This window comes from Carcharodon carcharias, chromosome 9 (assembly GCF_017639515.1).
Source record: "Carcharodon carcharias isolate sCarCar2 chromosome 9, sCarCar2.pri, whole genome shotgun sequence".
In the NCBI taxonomy this organism is placed as follows: Eukaryota; Metazoa; Chordata; class Chondrichthyes; order Lamniformes; family Lamnidae; genus Carcharodon; species Carcharodon carcharias.
In genome coordinates this window covers 78538319-78559773 of record NC_054475.1, presented here as the reverse complement: position 1 = coordinate 78559773, position 21455 = coordinate 78538319, and positions in this window count along the sequence as shown.

The following is a 21455-nucleotide window of genomic DNA, read 5'->3' as shown; positions in this document are numbered from 1 at the left end:
AGCCCAGGCCAGTTTTTCCATCATTCAACTAGTCACAGTGCAGGCCAGTGTTTCTTTCATTCTACTGGTCAAAGTACAGGCCCGCGCTTCTATCATGCACCTGGTCACAGTGATGGAATAAGTTACAATCACTCAACTGGTCACAGTACAGCACTGTGTGCACAGCATTCAAATGGTTAGAGTGCAGGCCAGTTTTTCCATCATGCAACTATTCAGAGGGCAGCCTTATAACTCAATCATTCAATTGGTCACAGAGCAGGCCAGTGTTTTTATCAATCAACTGGGCACTGTGCAGGCCAGTGTTTCCATCATTCAACTAGTCACAGTGCAGCCCAGTGTTCCCATCATTCAACTGGTCACAGTGAAGGCCAGTGCTTCTGTCATTCAACTGGTCAAAGTGCAGGCCAGTGTTTCTATCTTGCTACTTTTCAGATTGCAGACTTAAATTACTATCACTCAACTGGTCACAGTGCAGGCCACTGTTTCTATCAAACAACTGGTCACAGTGCAGGTCAGTGTTTCTATCATGCAACTGGTCACAGTGCAGGCCTGTGTTTCCATCATTCAACACGTCACAATGCAGGGGTGTGTGTACATCAGTCAAATGGTTACAGTGCAGGCCAGTTTTTCCATCATCCAACTGGTCATAGGGCAGCATTATGTTTCTATCATTGAACTGGTCAAAGTGCAGGCAAGTGCTTCTCTCATTCGAAGGGTAACAGTGCAGCCCAGTGTTCCTATCGATCAACAGGTCACAGTGCAGGCCAGTGTTCCTATCAATCAACTGGTCACACTGCAGGCCAGTGTTCCTATCATTCAAATGGACACAGTGCAGGCCCGTGTATCCATCATTCAACTGGTCTCAGTGGAGGCATGTGTTTCTATCATTCAACTGGTCACGGAGCCTCCAGTCTTTCCACCATTCAACTGTTCACAATGCAGGACTGTGGTTCCATCATTCAACTGGTCACAGCCCAGGCCAGTTTTTCCATCATTCAACTAGTCACAGTGCAGGCCAGTGTTTCTTTCATTCTACTGGTCAAAGTACAGGCCCGCGCTTCTATCATGCACCTGGTCACAGTGATGGAATAAGTTACAATCACTCAACTGGTCACAGTACAGCACTGTGTGCACAGCATTCAAATGGTTAGAGTGCAGGCCAGTTTTTCCATCATGCAACTATTCAGAGGGCAGCCTTATATCTCAATCATTCAATTGGTCACAGAGCAGGCCAGTGTTTTTATCAATCAACTGGGCACTGTGCAGGCCAGTGTTTCCATCATTCAACTAGTCACAGTGCAGCCCAGTGTTCCCATCATTCAACTGGTCACAGTGAAGGCCAGTGCTTCTGTCATTCAACTGGTCAAAGTGCAGGCCAGTGTTTCTATCTTGCTACTTTTCAGATTGCAGACTTAAGTTACTATCACTCAACTGGTCACAGTGCAGGCCACTGTTTCTATCAAACAACTGGTCACAGTGCAGGTCAGTGTTTCTATCATGCAACTGGTCACAGTGAAGGCCTGTTTTTCCATCATTCAACTGGTCACAGTGCAGGCCTGTGTTCCTTTCATTCAACTGGACACAGTTCCAGCCAGTTTTTCCATCATTCAACTGGAAACAGTGCAGGCCAGTGTTTCTATCATGCAACTGCTCACAGTGAAGGGCTAAGTTACTGACACTTAACTGGTCACAGTGTAGGCCTGTGTAAGCATCATTCAACTGGTCTCAGTGGAGGCATGTGTTTCTATCATCCAACTGGTCACAGCGCAGGCCAGTGTTTCCATCATTCAACTGGTCACAGTGCAAGCCAGTGTTTTTATCATGCAACTGCTCACCGTGAAGGCCTAAGTTACTAACACTTAACTGGTCACAGTGCAGGCCTGTGATTCCATCATTCAACTCTTCACAACATAGGACTGTGTGTACATCTGTCAAATGGTTACAGTGCAGGGGAGTTTTTCCATCATTCAACTGATCATAGGGCAGCATTATGTCTCTGTCATTGAACTGGTCACAGTGCAGGCCAGTGCTTCTGTCATTCAAAGGGTAACAGTGCAGGCCAGTGTTCCTATCATTCAACTGGTCACATTTCAGGCCAGTCTTTCTATCAATCAACTGGTCACACTGCAGGGCAGTGTTCCTATCATTTAAATGGATACAGTGCAGATTGTGTATCCATCATTCAACTGGTCTCAGTGGAGGCAGGTGTTTCTATCATTCAACTGGTCACAGAGCCTCCAGTGTTTCCACCATTCAACTGGTCGCATTGCAGGTCTGTGGTTCCATCAATCAACTGGTCACAGCGCAGGCAAATGTTTCCATCAATCAACTAGTCTCAGTGCAGGCCTCTGGTTCTATCATTCAACCAATCACAGGGCAGCCCTGTGTTTCCAGCATGCAATTGGTCACAATGAAGGCCTGTGTTTCCATAATTCAACTGTTCATAAGGCAGGCTAGTGTATCTATCATTCAACTGTTCACAATGAAGGCTTGAGTTTGCATAATTCAACTGTTCACAGCGCAGGCATGTGTTTCCATCATTCAACTGGTAACAGTGCGGGACTGTTTGTACAGCATTCAAATTGTTAGAGCACCGGCCAGATTTCCATCATACGACTGGTCATAGGGGAGCCTTATGTATCTATCATTCAACTGGTCGCAGTGCAGTCCTGTGTTTTTATCATTAAACTGGGCACAGTGCAGGTCTGTGTTTCCATCATTCAACTGGTCACAATGAAGGCCTGTCTTTCTATCATTCATCTGTTCCCAGTGCAGTCCTAATTTACTATCACTCAGCTGGTCACAGTGCAGGCCAGTGTTCCTATCAATCAACCGGTCATTGAGCAGCCCTGTGTGTCAATCATTCAACTGGGCACAGTGAAGTCCAGTGTTTCCATCATTCACCTGGTCGCAGTGCAGCCCAGTGTTCCCATCATTCAACTGGTCACAGTGAAGGCCAGTGCATCTGTATTTCAACTGGTCACAGTGAAGGCCAGTGTTTTTATCAATTAACTGGTCACTGTGCAGGCCAGTGTTCCTATCATTCAAATGGACATAGTGCAGGCCTAAATTACTATCACTCAACTGGTCACAGTAAAGGCCGGTGTTTCCATCCATCAACTGGTCACAGTGCAGGTTTATGTTTCTATCATTCAACTGGCCATAGTGCATGTCTGTGTTTCTATCATTCAATTGGTCACAGTGCAGGCCACTTTTTCTAACGTGCAACTGCTCACAGTGAAGACCTAAGTTACTGATACTCAACTGGTCACAGTGCAGGACTGTGTTTCCATCATTCAACTGATCTCAATGAAGGCCTATGTTTCCATCATTAAACTTGTCAGAATGCAGGACTGTGTGTACATCAGTCAAATGGTTACAGTGCAGGCCAGTTTTTCCATCATTTAAATGGTCATAGACAGACTTATGTTTCTATCATTGAACTGGTCACAGTGCAGGCCAGTGGTTCTGTCATTCAAAGGGTAACAGTGCAGGCCAGTGTTCCTATCATTCAAATAGTCACACTGCAGGCCAGTGTTCCTTTCATTCAAATGGACACAGTGCAGGCCTGTGTATCCATCATTCAACTGGTCTCAGTGGAGGCAGGTGTTTCCATCATTCAACTGGTCACATTGCAGGCTGGTGTTCCCAACATTCAACTGGTCACAGTGAATGCCAGTGCTTCTGTCATTCAACTGGTCACAGTGCATACCAGTGTTCCTATCATTCAACTGGTCGCAGTGCAGTCCCTTGTTTCTATCATTCTACTGGTCAAAGAACAGGCCCGTGCTTCTATCATGCGCCTGGTCACAGTGAAGGAATAAGTTACTATCAATCTTCTGGTCACAGTACAGCACTGTGTGCACAGCATTCAAATGGTTAGAGCGCAGGCCAGTTTTTCCATCATGCAACTATTCAGAGGACAGCATTATATCTCAATCATTCAGCTGGTCACAGAGCAGGCCAGTGTTTCTATCAATCAAAGGGTCACGGTGCAGACCAATGTTCCTATCATTCAACTGGTCGCAATGAAGGACTCTGTTTCCATCATTCATCTCGTCCCAGTACAGGCCTGTGTTTTATCAATCAACTGGCCATAGTGCAGGCTAGTGTTTCCATCATTCAACTAGTTGCAGTGCAGCCCAGGGTTCCCATCATGCAACTGGTCACATTGAAAGCCAGTGCTCCTGTCATTCAACTGGTCAAAGTTCAGTCCAGTTTTTCTATCATGCCACCTTTCAGAGTGCAGGACTATGTTTCTATCATTCAACTGGTCACAGTACAGCACTGTGTGCACAGCATTCAAATGGTTAGAGTGCAGGCCAGTTTTTCCATCATGCAACTATTCAGAGGGCAGCATTATATCTCAAACATTCAATTGGTCACAGAGCAGGCCAGTGTTTCTATCAATCAAAGGGTCACGGTGCAGACCAGTGTTCCTATCATTCAACTGGTCGCAATGAAGGACTCTGTTTCCATCATTCATCTCGTCCCAGTGCAGGCCTGTGTTTTATCAATCAACTGGGCACAGTGCAGGCTAGTGTTTCCATCATTCAACTAGTCGCAGTGCAGCCCAGTGTTCCCATCATGCAACTGGTCACAGTGAAGGCCAGTGCTCCTGTCATTCAACTGGTCAAAGTTCAGGCCAGTTTTTCTATCATGCAACCTTTCAGAGTGCAGGACTATGTTTCTATCATTCAACTGGTCGCAGTGAAGGCCTGTGTTTCCATCATTCAACTGGTCACAGTGCAGTCCGGTGTTCCCATCATTGAACTGGTTACAGTGCAGGCCAGTGTTTCTATCATGCAATTGCTCACAGTGAAGGCCTAAGTTACTGACACTCAACTGGTCACAGTGCAGGCCTGTGTTTCCATCATTCAACTCGTCACAATGCAGGACTGTGTGTACATCAGTCAAATGGTTACAGCGCAGGCCAGTTTTTCCATCATTCAACTGATCATAGGGCAGACTTATGTCTCAATCATTGAACTTGTCACAGTGCAGGCAAGTGCTTCTGTCATTCAAAGGATAACAGTGCAGGCCAGTGTTCCTATCAATCAACTGGTCACACGGCAGGGCAGTGTTCCTATCATTTAACTGGATACAGTGCAGGACTGTATATCCATCATTCAACTGGTTTCAGTGGAGGCATGTGTTTCTATCATTCAACTGGTCACAGAGCCTCCAGTGTTTCCTCCATTCAACTGGTCACAATGCAGGTCTGTGGTTCCATCATTCAAATGGTCACAGCGCAGGCCATTGTTTCCATCAATCAACTAGTCTCAATGCAGGCCTATGGTTCTATCGTTCAAATACTCACAGGGCAGGCCTAGGTTTCCATCATTCAACTGGTCTTAAAGAATGCCTGTGTTTCCATCATTCAACTGGACACAGTGCAAGCCTGTGTTTTTATCATTAAACTGTGCAAAGTGCAGGCCAATTTTCCCATCATTCAACTGGTCACAGGGCAGGCCTGTGTTTCCATCATTCAACTGGTCACAATGATGGCCATCCTTCTATCATTCAGCTGGTCCCAGTGCATTCCTAAGTTACTATCACTCAGCTGGTCACAGTGCAGGTCAGTGTTCCTATCAATCAACCAATCACTTAGCAGCCCTGTGTGTTAATCATTCAACTGGGCACAGTGAAGGCCAGTGTTTCCATCATTCAACTCGTCGCAGTGCAGCCCAGTGTTCCCATCATTCAACTGGTCACAGTGAAGGCCAGTGCATCTGTCATTCAACTGGTCACAGTGAAAGCCAGTGTTCCTATCAATCAACTGGTCACAGTGCAGGCCAATGTTCCTATCATTCAAATGGACACAGTGATGTCCTAAATTACTATCACTCAACTGGTCACAGTGCAGGCCGGTGTTTCCATACATCAGTTGGTCACAGTGCAGGCTTATGTTTCTATCATTCAACTTGTCACAGTGCAGGCCATTGTTTCAAACATGCAACTGCTCACAGTGAAGTTCTAAGTTACTGACACTCAACTGGTCACAGTGCAGCACTGTTTTTCCATCATTCAACTGGTCTCAATGAAGGCCTGTGTTTCCATCATTCAACTTGTCACAATGCAGTATTGTTTATACATCAGTCAAATGGTTACAGTGCAGGCCAGATTTTCCATCATTCAACTGGTGATAGGGCAGACTTATGTCGCTATCATTGAACTGGTCACAGTGCAGGCCAGTGCTTCTGTCATTCAAAGGGTAACAGTGCAGGCCAGTGTTCCTATCATTCAACTGGTCACATTGCAGGACAGTGTTCCTATCATTCAGATAGACACAGTGCAGGCCTATGTATCCATTAGTCAACTGGTCTCAGTGGAGGCAGGTGTTTCTATCATTCAACTGGTAACAGAGCCCCCAGTGTTTCCACCATTCAACTGGTCACAATGCAGGGCTGTGGTTCCATCATTCAACTAGTCGCAGTGCAGCCCAGTGTTCCCATCATTCAACTGGTCACAGTAAAGGCCAGTGTTCCTGTCATTCAACTGGTCAAAGTTCAGGCCAGTTTTTCTATCATGCAATTTTTCAGAGTGCAGGACTATGTTTCTATCATTCAACTGGTCACAGTGAAGGCCTGTGTTTCCATCATTCAACTGGTTATAGAGCAGGCCTGTGTTCCTTTCATTCAACAGGACACAGTTCCAGCCAGTATTTCCATCATTCAACTGGTCACAGTGCAGTCCGGTGTTCCCATCATTGAACTGGTCACAGTGCAGGCCAGTGTTTCTATCATGCAATTGCTCACAGTGAAGGCCTAAGTTACTGACACTCAACTGGTCAAAGTGCAGGCCTGTGTTTCCATCATTCAACTCGTCACAGTGCAGGACTGTCTGTACATCATTCAAATGGTTACAGTGCAGGCCAGGTTTTCCATCATTCAACTGGTCATAGAGCAGACTTATGTCTCTATCATTGAACTTGTCACAGTGCAGGCCAGTGCTTCTGTCATTCAAAGGATAACAGTGCAGGCCAGTGTTCCTATCAATCAACTGGTCGCACTGCAGGGCAGTGTTCCTATCATTTAACTGGATACAGTGCAGGACTGTATATCCATCATTCAACTGGTCACAGTGCAGTCCGGTGTTCCCATCATTCAACTGGTCACAGGGCAGGCCTGTGTTTCCATCATTCAACTGGTCACAATGATGGCCATCCTTCTATCATTCAGCTGGTCACCAGTGCATTCCTAAGTTACTATCACTCAGCTGGTCACAGTGCAGGCCAGTGTTCCTTTCATTCAACTGGACACAGTTACAGCCATTATTTCCATCATTCAACTGGTCACAGTGCAGTCCGGTGTTCCCATCATTCAACTGGTCACAGTGAAGGCCAGTGATTCTGTCATTCAACTGGTCAAAGTACAGGCCCATGCTTCTATCATGCACCTGGTCACAGTGAAGGACTAAGTTACTATCACTCAACTGGTCACAGTACAGCACTGTGTGCACAGCATGCAAATAGTTAGAGTGCATGCCAGTTTTTCCATCATGCAACTAGTCATAGGGCAGCATTTTGTCTCTATCATTCAATTGGTCACAGTGCAGGCAGGAGTTTCTATCAATCAAAGAGTTACGGTGCAGGCCAGTGTTTCTATCATTCAACTGGTCACAGTGCAGGCCAGTGTTTCTATCATGCAACTGGTCACAGTGAAGGCATGTGTTTAAATCCATTAATTGCTCACAGTGCAGGCATCTGTTTCGATCATTCGACTGGACACAGTGCAGGCCTGTGTTTCCATCATTCAACCGGTCACAGTGCAGACCTGTGTTCCTTTCATTCAACTGGACACAGTTCCAGCCAGTATTTCCATCATTCAACTGGTCACAGTGCAGGCCTGTGTTCCTTTCATTCAACTGGACACAGTTCCAGCCAGTATTTCCATCATTCAACTGGTCACAGTGCAGGCCAGTGTTCCTATCAATCAACTTGTCACGGTGGAGGTCTGTGTTTCTATCATTCAAGCGGTCACAGTGCAGGCCAGTGTTTCTATCATGCGACTGCTCACAGTGAAGGCGTAAGTTACTGACACTCAACTGGTTACAGTGCAGGCCTGTGTTTCCATCATTCAACTGGTCACAGGGCAAGCCTATGTTTCCAACATTCAACTGGTCTCAATGAAGGCATGTGTTTCCATCATTCAACTCGTCACAATGCAGGACTGTGTGTACATCAGTCAAATGGTTACAGTGCAGGCCAGTTTTTCCATCTTTCAACTGATCATAGGGCAGCATTATGTCTCTATCATTGAACTGGTCAATGTGCAGGCCAGTGCTTCTGTCATTCAAAGGGTAACAGTGCAGGCCAGTGTTCCTATCATTCAACTGGTCACATTTCAGGCCAGTGTTCCTATCAATCAACTGGTCACAGTGAAGGCCTGTGTTTCCGTCATTCAACTGGTCACAGTGCAGGCCTGTGTTCCTTTCATTCAACTGGACACAGTTCCAGCCAGTATTACCATCATTCAACTGGTCACAGTGCAGCCCGGTGTTCCCATCATTCAACTGGTCACAGTGAATGCCAGTGCTTCTGTCATTCAACTGGTCACAGTGCATACATGAGTTCCTATCATTCAACTGGTCGCAGTGCAGGCCCTTGTTTCTATCATTCTACTGGTCAAAGTACAGGCCCGTGCTTCTATCATGCACCTGGTCACAGTGAAGGAATAAGTTACTATCAATCTTCTGGTCACAGTACAGCACTGTGTGCACAGCATTAAAATGGTTAGACTGCAGGCCAGTTTTTCCATCATGCAACTATTCAGAGGGCAGCCTTATTTCTCAATCATTCAGTTGGTCACAGAGCGCCCAGTGTTTCTATCAATCAAAGGTTTACGGTGCAGTCCAGTGTTCCTATCATTCAACTGGTCACAGTGCAGGCCTCTGTTTCCATCATTCATCTCGTCCCAGTGCAGGCCTGTGTTTTTATCAATCAACTGGGCACAGTGCAGGCCACTGTTCTCATCATTCAACTAGTTGCAGTGCCGCCCAGTGTTCCCATCGTTCAACTGGTCACAGTGAAGGCCAGTGCTTCTGTCATTCAAATGGTCACAGTGCAGGCCAGTGTTTCTATCATGCAACTTTTTAGAGTGCAGCCTCAGTTACTATCACTCAACTGTTCACAGTGCAGGCCGGTGTTTCCATCCATCAACTGGTCACAGTGTAGGCCTATGTTTCTATCATTCAACTGGTCACAGTGCAGGCCAGTGCTCCATCCATCAACTGGTCACAGTGCAGGCTTGTGTTCCTTTCATTCAACTGGACACAGTTCCAACCAGTATTTCCATCATTCAACTGGTCACAGTGCAGTCCAGTGTTTCCATCATTCAACTGGTCACAGTGCAGGCCAGTGTTTTTATCATGCAATTGCTCACAGTGAAGGCCTAAGTTACTTTCACTCAACTGGTCACAGTGCAGGCCTGTGTTTCCATCATTCAACTGGTCACAGTGCAGTCCTCTGTTTCCATCATTCAACTCATCACAATGCAGGACAGTGTGTACATCAATCAAATGGTTACAGTGCAGGCCAGTTTTTGCATCATTCAACTGGTCATAGGGCAGCATTATGTCTCTATCATTGAACTGGTCACAGTGCAGACCAGTGTTTCCATCAATCAACTGGTCACAGTGTAGGCCAGTGTTTCTATCATTCTACTGGTCAAATTACAGGCCCATGCTTCTATTATGCACCTGGTCACAGTGAAGGAATAAGTTACTATCACTCAACTAGTCACAGTACAGCACTGTGTGCACAGCATTCAAATGGTTAGAGTGCAGGCCAGATTTTCCATCATGCAACTATTCAATTCAGAGGGCAGCCTAATGTCTCAATCATTAAATCGGTCACAGAGCAGGCCAGTGTTTCTCTCAATTGATTGGCACAGTGCAGGCCAGTGTTTCCATCATTCAACTGGTCACAGTGTAGGCCAGTGTTTCTATCATTCTACTGGTCAAATTACAGGCCCATGCTTCTATTATGCACCTGGTCACAGTGAAGGAATAAGTTACTATCACTCAACTAGTCACAGTACAGCACTGTGTGCACAGCATTCAAATGGTTAGAGTACAGGCCAGTTTTTCCATCATGCAACTATTCAATTCAGAGGGCAGCCTTATGTCTCAATCATTAAATCGGTCACAGAGCTGGCCAGTGTTTCTCTCAATTGATTGGCACAGTGCAGGCCAGTGTTTCCATCATTCAACTAGTCACAGTGCAGCCCAGTGTTCCCATCATTCAACTGGTCGAGGTACAGGCCAGTGCTTCTTTCATTCAACTGTTCACAGTGCTACCCATGTTCCTATCATTCAACTGGTCACAGTGCATTCTAGTGTTTCTATCTTGCAACTTTTCAGATTGCAGGCTTAAGTTACTATCACTCAGGTGCTCACAGTGCAGGCCGATGTTTCCATCCATCAACTGGTCACAGTGCAGGTCTGTGTTTCCATCATTCAACTGGTCACAGTGCAGGCCTATGTTTCCATCCATCAACTGGTCACAGTTCCAGCCAGTATTTCCATCATTCAACTGGTCACAGTGCAGTCCGGTGTTCCCATCATTCAACTGGTCACAGTGAAGGCCAGTGCTTCTGTCATTCAACTGGTCAAAGTACAGGCCCATGCTTCTATCATGCACCTGGTCACAGTGAAGGACTAAGTTACTATCACTCAACTGGTCACAGTACAGCACTGTGTGCACAGCATTCAAATAGAGTGCATGCCAGTTTTTCCATCATGCAACTAGTCATAGGGCAGCATTTTGTCTCTATCATTCAATTGGTCACAGTGCAGGCAGGAGTTTCTATCAATCAAAGAGTTACGGTGCAGGCCAGTGTTTCCATCATTCAACTGGTCACAGTGCAGGCCAGTGTTTCTGTCATGCAACTGGTCACAGTGAAGGCATGTGTTTAAATCCATCAATTGCTCACAGTGCAGGCATCTGTTTCGATCATTCGACTGGACACAGTGCAGGCCTGTGTTTCCATCATTCAACCGGTCACAGTGCAGACCTGTGTTCCTTTCATTCAACTGGACACAGTTCCAGCCAGTATTTCCATCATTCAACTGGTCACAGTGCAGGCCAGTGTTCCTATCAATCAACTTGTCACAGTGGAGGTCTGTGTTTCTATCATTCAAGCGGTCACAGTGCAGGCCAGTGTTTCTATCATGCGACTCCTCACAGTGAAGGCGTAAGTTACTGACACTCAACTGGTTACAGTGCAGGCCTGTGTTTTCATCATTCAACTGGTCACAGGGCAAGCCTATTTTTCCAACATTCAACTGGTCTCAATGAAGGCATGTGTTTCCATCATTCAACTCGTCACAATGCAGGACTGTGTGTACATCAGTCAAATGATTACAGTGCAGGCCAGTTTTTCCATCTTTCAACTGATCATAGGGCAGCATTATGTCTCTATCCTTGAACTGGTCACTGTGCAGGCCTGTGCTTCTGTCATTCAAAGGGTAACAGTGCAGGCCAGTGTTCCAATCATTCAACTGGTCACATTTCAGGCCAGTGTTCCTATCAATCAACTGGTCACAGTGCAGGACAGTGTTCCTATCATTGAAATGGACACAGTGCAGGCCTCTGTATCCATCATTCAACTGGTCTTTCTGGAGGCATGTGTATCTATCATTCAACTGGTCACAGAGCGTCCAGTGTATCCACCATTCAACTGGTCACAGTGCAGTCCAGTGTTTCCATCAATCAGCATGTCTCAGTGCAGGCCTATGTTTCTATCATTCAACTGGTTACAGTGCAGGCCTGTGTTTTTATCATTCAACTGGGCACAGTGCAGGCCAGTGTTTCCATTCTTCAACTGGTCACAGGGCAGGCCTATGTTTCCAACATTCAACTGGTCTCAATGAAGGCATGTGTTTCCATCATTCAACTCGTCACAATGCAGGACTGTGTGTACATCAGTCAAATGGTTACAGTGCAGGCCAGTTTTTCCATCTTTCAACTGGTCATAGGGCAGCATTATATCTCTATCCTTGAACTGGTCAATGTGCAGGCCAGTGCTTCTGTCATTCAAAGGGTAACAGTGCAGGCCAGTGTTCCAATCATTCAACTGGTCACATTTCAGGCCAGTGTTCCTATCGATCAACTGGTCAGAGGGAAGGCCAGTACTTCTGTCATTCAACTGGTCATAGTGCATACCCGTGTTCCTATCATTCAACTGGTCACAGTGCAGGCCAGTGTTTCTATCAAGCAACTTTTCAAGTTGCAGGCCTAAGTTACTATCATTCAACTGGTCACAGTGCAGGCCGGTGTTTCCATCCATCAACTGGTCACAGTGCTTGCCTGTTTTTCTATCATTCAACTGGTCACAGTGCAGGCCATTGTTTCCATAATACAACTGGTCACAGCGCAGACCTGTTTTTCCATCATTCAACTGGTCACAGTGCAGGCCAGTGATTCTATCATGCAACTGGTCACAGTGAAGGCCTGTGTTTCCGTCATTCAACTGGTCACAGTGCAGGCCTGTGTTCCTTTCATTCAACTGGACACAGTTCCAGCCAGTATTACCATCATTCAACTGGTCACAGTGCAGCCCGGTGTTCCCATCATTCAACTGGTCACAGTGAATGCCAGTGCTTCTGTCATTCAACTGGTCACAGTGCATACATGAGTTCCTATCATTCAACTGGTCGCAGTGCAGGCCCTTGTTTCTATCATTCTACTGGTCAAAGAACAGGCCCGTGCTTCTATCATGCACCTGGTCACAGTGAAGGAATAAGTTACTATCAATCTTCTGGTCACAGTACAGCACTGTGTGCACAGCATTCAAATGGTTAGACTGCAGGCCAGTTTTTCCAACATGCAACTATTCAGAGGGCAGCCTTATTTCTCAATCATTCAATTGGTCACAGTGTAGGCCTATGTTTCTATCATTCAACTGGTCACAGTGCAGGCCAGTGCTCCATCCATCAACTGGTCACAGTGCAGGCTTGTGATCCTTTCATTCAACTGGACGCAGTTCCAACCAGTATTTCCGTCATTCAACTGGTCACAGTGCAGTCCGGTGTTTCCATCATTCAACTGGTCACAGTGCAATCCAGTGTTTTTATCATGCAATTGCTCACAGTGAAGGCCTAAGTTACTTTCACTCAACTGGTCACAGTGCAGGCCTGTGTTTCCATCATTCAACTGGTCACAGTGCAGTCCTCTGTTTCCATCATTCAACTCATCACAATGCAGGACAGTGTGTACATCAGTCAAATGGTTACAGTGCAGGCCAGTTTTTGCATCATTCAACTGGTCATAGGGCAGCATTATGTCTCTATCATTGAACTGGTCACAGTGCAGACCAGTGTTTCCATCAATCAACTGGTCACAGTGTAGGCCAGTGTTTCTATCATTCTACTGGTCAAATTACAGGCCCATGCTTCTATTATGCACCTGGTCACAGTGAAGGAATAAGTTACTATCACTCAACTAGTCACAGTACAGCACTGTGTGCACAGCATTCAAATGGTTAGAGTGCAGGCCAGATTTTCCATCATGCAACTATTCAATTCAGAGGGCAGCCTTATGTCTCAATCATTAAATCGGTCACAGAGCTGGCCAGTGTTTCTCTCAATTGATTGGCACAGTGCAGGCCAGTGTTTCCATCATTCAACTAGTCACAGTGCAGCCCAGTGTTCCCATCATTCAACTGGTCGAGGTACAGGCCAGTGCTTCTTTCATTCAACTGTTCACAGTGCTACCCATGTTCCTATCATTCAACTGGTCACAGTGCATTCTAGTGTTTCTATCCTGCAACTTTTCAGATTGCAGGCTTAAGTTACTATCACTCAACTGCTCACAGTGCAGGCCTATATTTCTATCATTCAACTGGTCACAGTGCAGGTCTGTGTTTCCATCATTCAACTGGTCACCGTGCAGGCCTGTGTTCCTTTCATTCAAATGGACACAGTTCCAGCCAGTATTTCCATCATTCAACTGGTCACAGTGCAGTCCGGTGTTCCCATCATTCAACTGGTCACAGTGAAGGCCAGTGCTTCTGTCATTCAACTGGTCAAAGTACAGGCCCATGCTTCTATCATGCACCTGGTCACAGTGAAGGACTAAGTTACTATCACTCAACTGGTCACAGTACAGCACTGTGTGCACAGCATTCAAATAGAGTGCATGCCAGTTTTTCCATCATGCAACTAGTCATAGGGCAGCATTTTGTCTCTATCATTCAATTGGTCACAGTGCAGGCAGGAGTTTCTATCAATCAAAGAGTAACGGTGCAGGCCAGTGTTTCCATCATTCAACTGGTCACAGTGCAGGCCAGTGTTTCTATCATGCAACTGGTCACAGTGAAGGCATGTGTTTAAATCCATCAATTGCTCACAGTGCAGGCATCTGTTTCGATCATTCGACTGGACACAGTGCAGGCCTGTGTTTCCATCATTCAACCGGTCACAGTGCAGACCTGTGTTCCTTTCATTCAACTGGACACAGTTCCAGCCAGTATTTCCATCATTCAACTGGTCACAGTGCAGGCCAGTGTTCCTATCAATCAACTTGTCACAGTGGAGGTCTGTGTTTCTATCATTCAAGCGGTCACAGTGCAGGCCAGTGTTTCTATCATGTGACTGCTCACAGTGAAGGAGTAAGTTACTGACACTCAACTGGTCATAGTGCAGGACAGTGTTCCTATCATTCAAATGGACACAGTGCAGGCCTCTGTATCCATCATTCAACTGGTCTTTCTGGAGGCATGTGTATCTATCATTCAACTGGTCACAGAGCGTCCAGTGTATCCACCATTCAACTGGTCACAGTGCAGTCCAGTGTTTCCATCAATCAGCATGTCTCAGTGCAGGCCTATGTTTCTATCATTCAACTGGTTACAGTGCAGGCCTGTGTTTTTATCATTCAACTGGGCACAGTGCAGGCCAGTGTTTCCATTCTTCAACTGGTCACAGGGCAGGCCTATGTTTCCAACATTCAACTGGTCTCAATGAAGGCATGTGTTTCCATCATTCAACTCGTCACAATGCAGGACTGTGTGTACATCAGTCAAATGGTTACAGTGCAGGCCAGTTTTTCCATCTTTCAACTGGTCATAGGGCAGCATTATGTCTCTATCCTTGAACTGGTCAATGTGCAGGCCAGTGCTTCTGTCATTCAAAGGGTAACAGTGCAGGCCAGTGTTCCAATCATTCAACTGGTCACATTTCAGGCCAGTGTTCCTATCAATCAACTGGTCACAGTGCAGGACAGTGTTCCTATCATTCAAATGCACACAGTGCAGGCCTCTGTATCCATCATTCAACTGGTCTTTCTGGAGGCATGTGTATCTATCATTCAACTGGTCACAGAGCGTCCAGTGTATCCACCATTCAACTGGTCACAGTGCAGTCCAGTGTTTCCATCAATCAGCATGTCTCAGTGCAGGCCTATGTTTCTATCATTCAACTGGTTACTGTGCAGGCCTGTGTTTTTATCATTCAACTGGGCACAGTGCAGGCCAGTGTTTCCATTCTTCAACTGGTCACAGTGCAGGCCTATGTTTCCAACATTCAACTGGTCTCAATGAAGGCATGTGTTTCCATCATTCAACTTGTCACAATGCAGGACTGTGTGTACATCAGTCAAATGGTTACATTGCAGGCCAGTTTTTCCATCTTTCAACTGGTCATAGGGCAGCATTATATCTCTATCCTTGAACTGGTCACAGTGCAGGCCAGTGCTTCTGTCATTCAAAGGGTAACAGTGCAGGCTAGTGTTCCAATCATTCAACTGGTCACATTTCTGGCCAGTGTTCCTATCGATCAACTGGTCACAGTGCAGAACAGTGTTCCTATCATTGAAATGGACACAGTGCAGGCCTCTGTATCCATCATTCAACTGGTCTTTCTGGAGGCATGTGTATCTATCATTCAACTGGTCACAGAGCGTCCAGTGTATCCACCATTCAACTGGTCACAGTGCAGCCGAGTGTTTCCATCAATCAGCATGTCTCAGTGCAGGCCTATGTTTCTATCATTCAACTGGTTACAGTGCAGGCCTGTGTTTTTATCATTCAACTGGGCACAGTGCAGGCCAGTGTTTCCATTCTTCAACTGGTCACGGTACAGTCCCGTGCTTCTATCATTCAATTGGTCACAGTGCAGGCCAGTGCTTCTGTCATTCAACGAGTAACAGTGCAGGCATGTGTTCCTATCAATCAACTGGTCACAGTGCAGGCCAGTGTTCCTATCAATCAACTGGTCACACTGCAGGACAGTGTTCTTATCATTCAAATAGACACAGTGCAGGCCTGTGTCTCCATTAGTCAACTGGTCTCAGTGGATGCAGGTGTTTCTATCATTCAACTGGTCACAGAGCCCCCAGTGTTTCCACCATTCAACTGGTCACAGTGCAGGCCTGTGTTTCCATCATTCAACTGGTCACAGTGCAGTCCTCTGTTTCCATCATTCAACTCATCACAATGCAGGACAGTGTGTACATCAATCAAATGGTTACAGTGCAGGCCAGTTTTTGCATCATTCAACTGGTCATAGGGCAGCATTATGTCTCTATCATTGAACTGGTCACAGTGCAGACCAGTGTTTCCATCAATCAACTGGTCACAGTGTAGGCCAGTGTTTCTATCATTCTACTGGTCAAATTACAGGCCCATGCTTCTATTATGCACCTGGTCACAGTGAAGGAATAAGTTACTATCACTCAACTAGTCACAGTACAGCACTGTGTGCACAGCATTCAAATGGTTAGAGTGCAGGCCAGTTTTTCCATCATGCAACTATTCAATTCAGAGGGCAGCCTTATGTCTCAATCATTAAATCGGTCACAGAGCTGGCCAGTGTTTCTCTCAATTGATTGGCACAGTGCAGGCCAGTGTTTCCATCATTCAACTAGTCACAGTGCAGCCCAGTGTTCCCATCATTCAACTGGTTGAGGTACAGGCCAGTGCTTCTTTCATTCAACTGTTCACAGTGCTACCCATGTTCCTATCATTCAACTGGTCACAGTGCATTCTAGTGTTTCTATCTTGCAACTTTTCAGATTGCAGGCTTAAGTTACTATCACTCAACTGCTCACAGTGCAGGCCTATGTTTCCATCCATCAACTGGTCACAGTGCAGGTCTGTGTTCCTACCATTCAACTGGTCACAGTGCAGGTCTGTGTTTCCATCATTCAACTGGTCACAGTGCAGGCCAGTGTTTCTATCATGCAACCGGTCACAGTGAAGGCATGTGTTTAAATCCATCAATTGCTCACAGTGCAGGCATCTGTTTCGATCATTCGACTGGACACAGTGCAGGCCTGTGTTTCCATCATTCAACCGGTCACAGTGCAGGCCAGTGTTCCTTTCATTCAACTGGACACAGTTCCAGCCATTATTTCCATCATTCAACTGGTCACAGTGCAGTCCGGTGTTCCCATCATTCAACTGGTCACAGTGAATGCCAGTGCTTCTGTCATTCAACTGGTCAAAGTACAGGCCCGTGCTTCTATCATGCACCTAGTCACAGTGAAGGACTAAGTTACTATCACTCAACTGGTCACAGTACAGCACTGTGTGCACAGCATTCAAATAGTTAGAGTGCAGGCCAGTTTTTCCATCATGCAACTAGTCATAGGGCAGCATTTTGTCTCTATCATTCAATTGGTCACAGTGCAGGCAGGAGTTTCTATCAATCAAAGAGTTACGGTGCAGGCCAGTGTTTCTATCATTCAACTGGTCACAGTGCAGGCCAGTGTTTCTGTCATGCAACTGGTCACAGTGAAGGCCAGTGTTTCTATCATTGAAATGGACACAGTGCAGGCCTCTGTATCCATCATTCAACTGGTCTTTCTGGAGGCATGTGTATCTATCATTCAACTGGTCACAGAGCGTCCAGTGTATCCACCATTCAACTGGTCACAGTGCAGTCCAGTGTTTCCATCAATCAGCATGTCTCAGTGCAGGCCTATGTTTCTATCATTCAACTGGTTACAGTGCAGGCCTGTGTTTTTATCATTCAACTGGGCACAGTGCAGGCCAGTGTTTCCATTCTTCAACTGGTCACAGGGCAGGCCTATGTTTCCAACATTCAACTGGTCTCAATGAAGGCATGTGTTTCCATCGTTCAACTTGTCACAATGCAGGACTGTGTGTACATCAGTCAAATGGTTACAGTGCAGGCCAGTTTTTCCATCTTTCAACTGATCATAGGGCAGCATTATGTCTCTATCCTTGAACTGGTCAATGTGCAGGCCAGTGCTTCTGTCATTCAAAGGGTAACAGTGCAGGCCAGTGTTCCAATCATTCAACTGGTCACATTTCAGGCCAGTGTTCCTATCAATCAACTGGTCACAGTGCAGAACAGTGTTCCTATCATTGAAATGGACACAGTGCAGGCCTCTGTATCCATCATTCAACTGGTCTTTCTGGAGGCATGTGTTTCTATCATTCAATTGGTCACAGAGCGTCCAGTGTATCCACCATTCAACTGGTCTTTCTGGAGGCATGTGTTTCTATCATTCAATTGGTCACAGAGCGTCCAGTGTATCCACCATTCAACTGGTCACAGTGCAGTCCAGTGTTTCCATCAATCAGCATGTCTCAGTGCAGGCCTATGTTTCTATCATTCAACTGGTTACAGTGCAGGCCTGTGTTTTTATCATTCAACTGGTCACAGTGCAGTCCAGTGTTTCCATCAATCAGCATGTCTCAGTGCATGCCTATGTTTCTATCATTCAACTGGTCACAGTGCAGGCCTGTGTTTTTATCATTCAACTGGACACAGTGAAGGCCAGTGTTTCCATTCTTCAACTGGTCACAGTACAGTCCCGTGCTTCTATCATTCAACTGGTCACAGTGCAGGCCCTTGTTTCTATCATTCTACTGGTCAAAGTACAGGCCAGTGTTTCTATCATGCACCTGGTCACAGGGAAGGAATAAGTTACTATCACTCAACTGGTCACAGTACAGCAGTGTGTGCACAGCATTCAAATGGTTTGAGTGCAGGCCATTTTTTCCATCATGCGTCTAGTCGTTGGGCAGCATTATGTCTCTGTCATTCAATTCATCACAGTGCAGGCCAGTCTTTCTATCAATCAAGGGGCACAATGCAGGCCAGTGTTCCTATCATTCAACTGGTCACACTGCAGGCCTCTGTTTCCATCATTTGACTGGTCACAGTGCAGGCCGGTGTTCCCTTCATTCATCTGGTCACAATGAATGCCAGTGCTGCTGTCATTCAACTGGTCACGGTGCATACCTGTGTTCCTATCATTCAACTGGTCACAATGCAGGCCCTTGTTTCTATCATTCTACTGGTCAAAGTACAGGCCCGTGCTTCTATCATGCACCTGGTCACAGTGAAGGAATAAGTTACTATCAATCTTCTGGTCACAGTACAGCACTATGTGCACAGCATTCAAATGGTTAGAGTGCAGGCCAGTTTTTCCATCATGCAACTATTCAGAGGGCAGCCTTATTTCTCAATCATTCAATTGGTCACAGAGCAGGCCTGTGTTTCTATCAATCAAAGGCTCACGGTGCAGACCAGTGTTCCTATCATTCAACTGGTCACAGTGCAGGCCGCTGTTTCCATCATTCATCTCGTCCCAGTGCAGGCCTGTGTTTTTATCATTCAACTGGTCACAGTGCCGGCATGTTTATCTATCATTCAACTGGCTACAGTACATACCAGTGTTTTCATCATTCAACTGGTCACTGTGCAGGCAGGAGTTTGCATTATTCAACTGGTCACAGTGCAGGCCTGTGTTTCCTACATTCAGCTAGTCACAGTGCAGGTCTATGTTTCTATCATTCAACTGGTCACAGTGCGTGCATCTCTTTCTAACATTCAACTGGTTATGGAGAAGGCCTGCATTTCTATCATTGAACTGGTCACAGTGCATGCCTCTGTTTCTAACATTCAACTGGTCACAGTACATGCCTGAGTTTTTATCATTCAACTGGTCACAGTGCAGAGCAGATTTTCCATCATTCAACGGGTCAAAGTGCCTACCTCTCTTTCTAACATTCAACTGGTTAAGGAGAAGGCCTGCATTTCTATCATTCAACTGGTTATGGTGCAGCCCTGTTTCTCCATCATTCAACTTGTGCCAGTGCAGGCTTATGATTCTATCTTTCAACTGGTCACAGTGCAGACTGGTGTTCCTATCATTGAACTGGTCACAGTGCAGGTCTGTGTATCTATCATTCAACTGGTCACAGTGCAGGCCTGTGTATCTATCAATCAACTGGTCACAGTGCAGGCCTGTGTTTCTATCATTCAACTGGACACAGTACAGGATTATGTTTCCATCATTCATCTTAACACAATACAGCCCTGGTGTTTCTATCAGTCAACTGGTCACAGTGTAGGCCTATGTCTTTATCACTCAACTGGTCACAATGCAGGGCTACGTTTTTATCATTTAACTGGTGACAGTGCAGGCCTGTGTTTCTTGATTTCAAAATGACACAGTGCTGGCCAGTGTATCCATCATTCAACTGGTCACTGTGCAGGCCTTTGATTTTGTCATTCGATTGGGCACAGTGCAGGCCTAAGTTTTTAGCACGCCACTAGTCACAGTGCATCCCAATGGTTCCATCATTCAACAGGTCAAAGTGCCGGCCTGTTTTTCAATCATTCAACTAGTCACAGTGCAGGCCTGTGTTTCCATCATTCAACGGGTCACGATGAATTCCTGTGTTTTTATCATTCAACTAGTCACAGTGCATACCAGTGTTTTCATCATTCAATTGCTCACAATGCAGGCAGGAGTTTGCATCATTCAACTGGTCACAGTGCAGGCCTGTGTTTCCAATACAAAGCTGGTCACAGTGCAAGCCTGTGTTTCCATCACTCTACTGGTCAAAGTATAGGCCTGTGTTTCTATCATTCAACTGGTTACAGTGCAGGCCAGTGTTTCCATCATTCAACTGGTCACAGTGCAGGTCAGTGTTTCCATCATTCAACAGGGCACAGTGAAGGCCAGTGTTTCTATCACACAACTGGTCACAATGCAGCCCTGTGTTTCTATCATTCAACTGGTCATACTGCAGGCCACTGTTTCCATCATTCAACTGGCCACAGTGCAAGCCAGTGTATCCATCATTCAACTGGTTACAGTGAAGGCCAGTGTTTCTATCATTCAACTGCTCACAGTGCATGTTTCTGCTTCTAACATTCAACTTGTCACAGCGCAGACCATTGTTTCCATCATTCAACTGGTCACAGTGCAGGCCAGTGTTTCCATCATTCAACAGGGCACAGTGAAGGCCAGTGTTTCTATCGTTCAACTGGTCACAGTGCATGCCTCTGTTTCTAACATTCAAATGGTCACAGTGCATGCCTGTGTTTTTATCATTCAACTGGTCACAGTGCAGACCAGTTTTTCCATCATTCAAACTGGGCACAGTGCAAGCCTAAGATTCTATCATTCAAATGGTCACAGTGCAGGCCTGAGTTTCTATCATTCAACTGGTTATGGTGCAGCCCTGTTT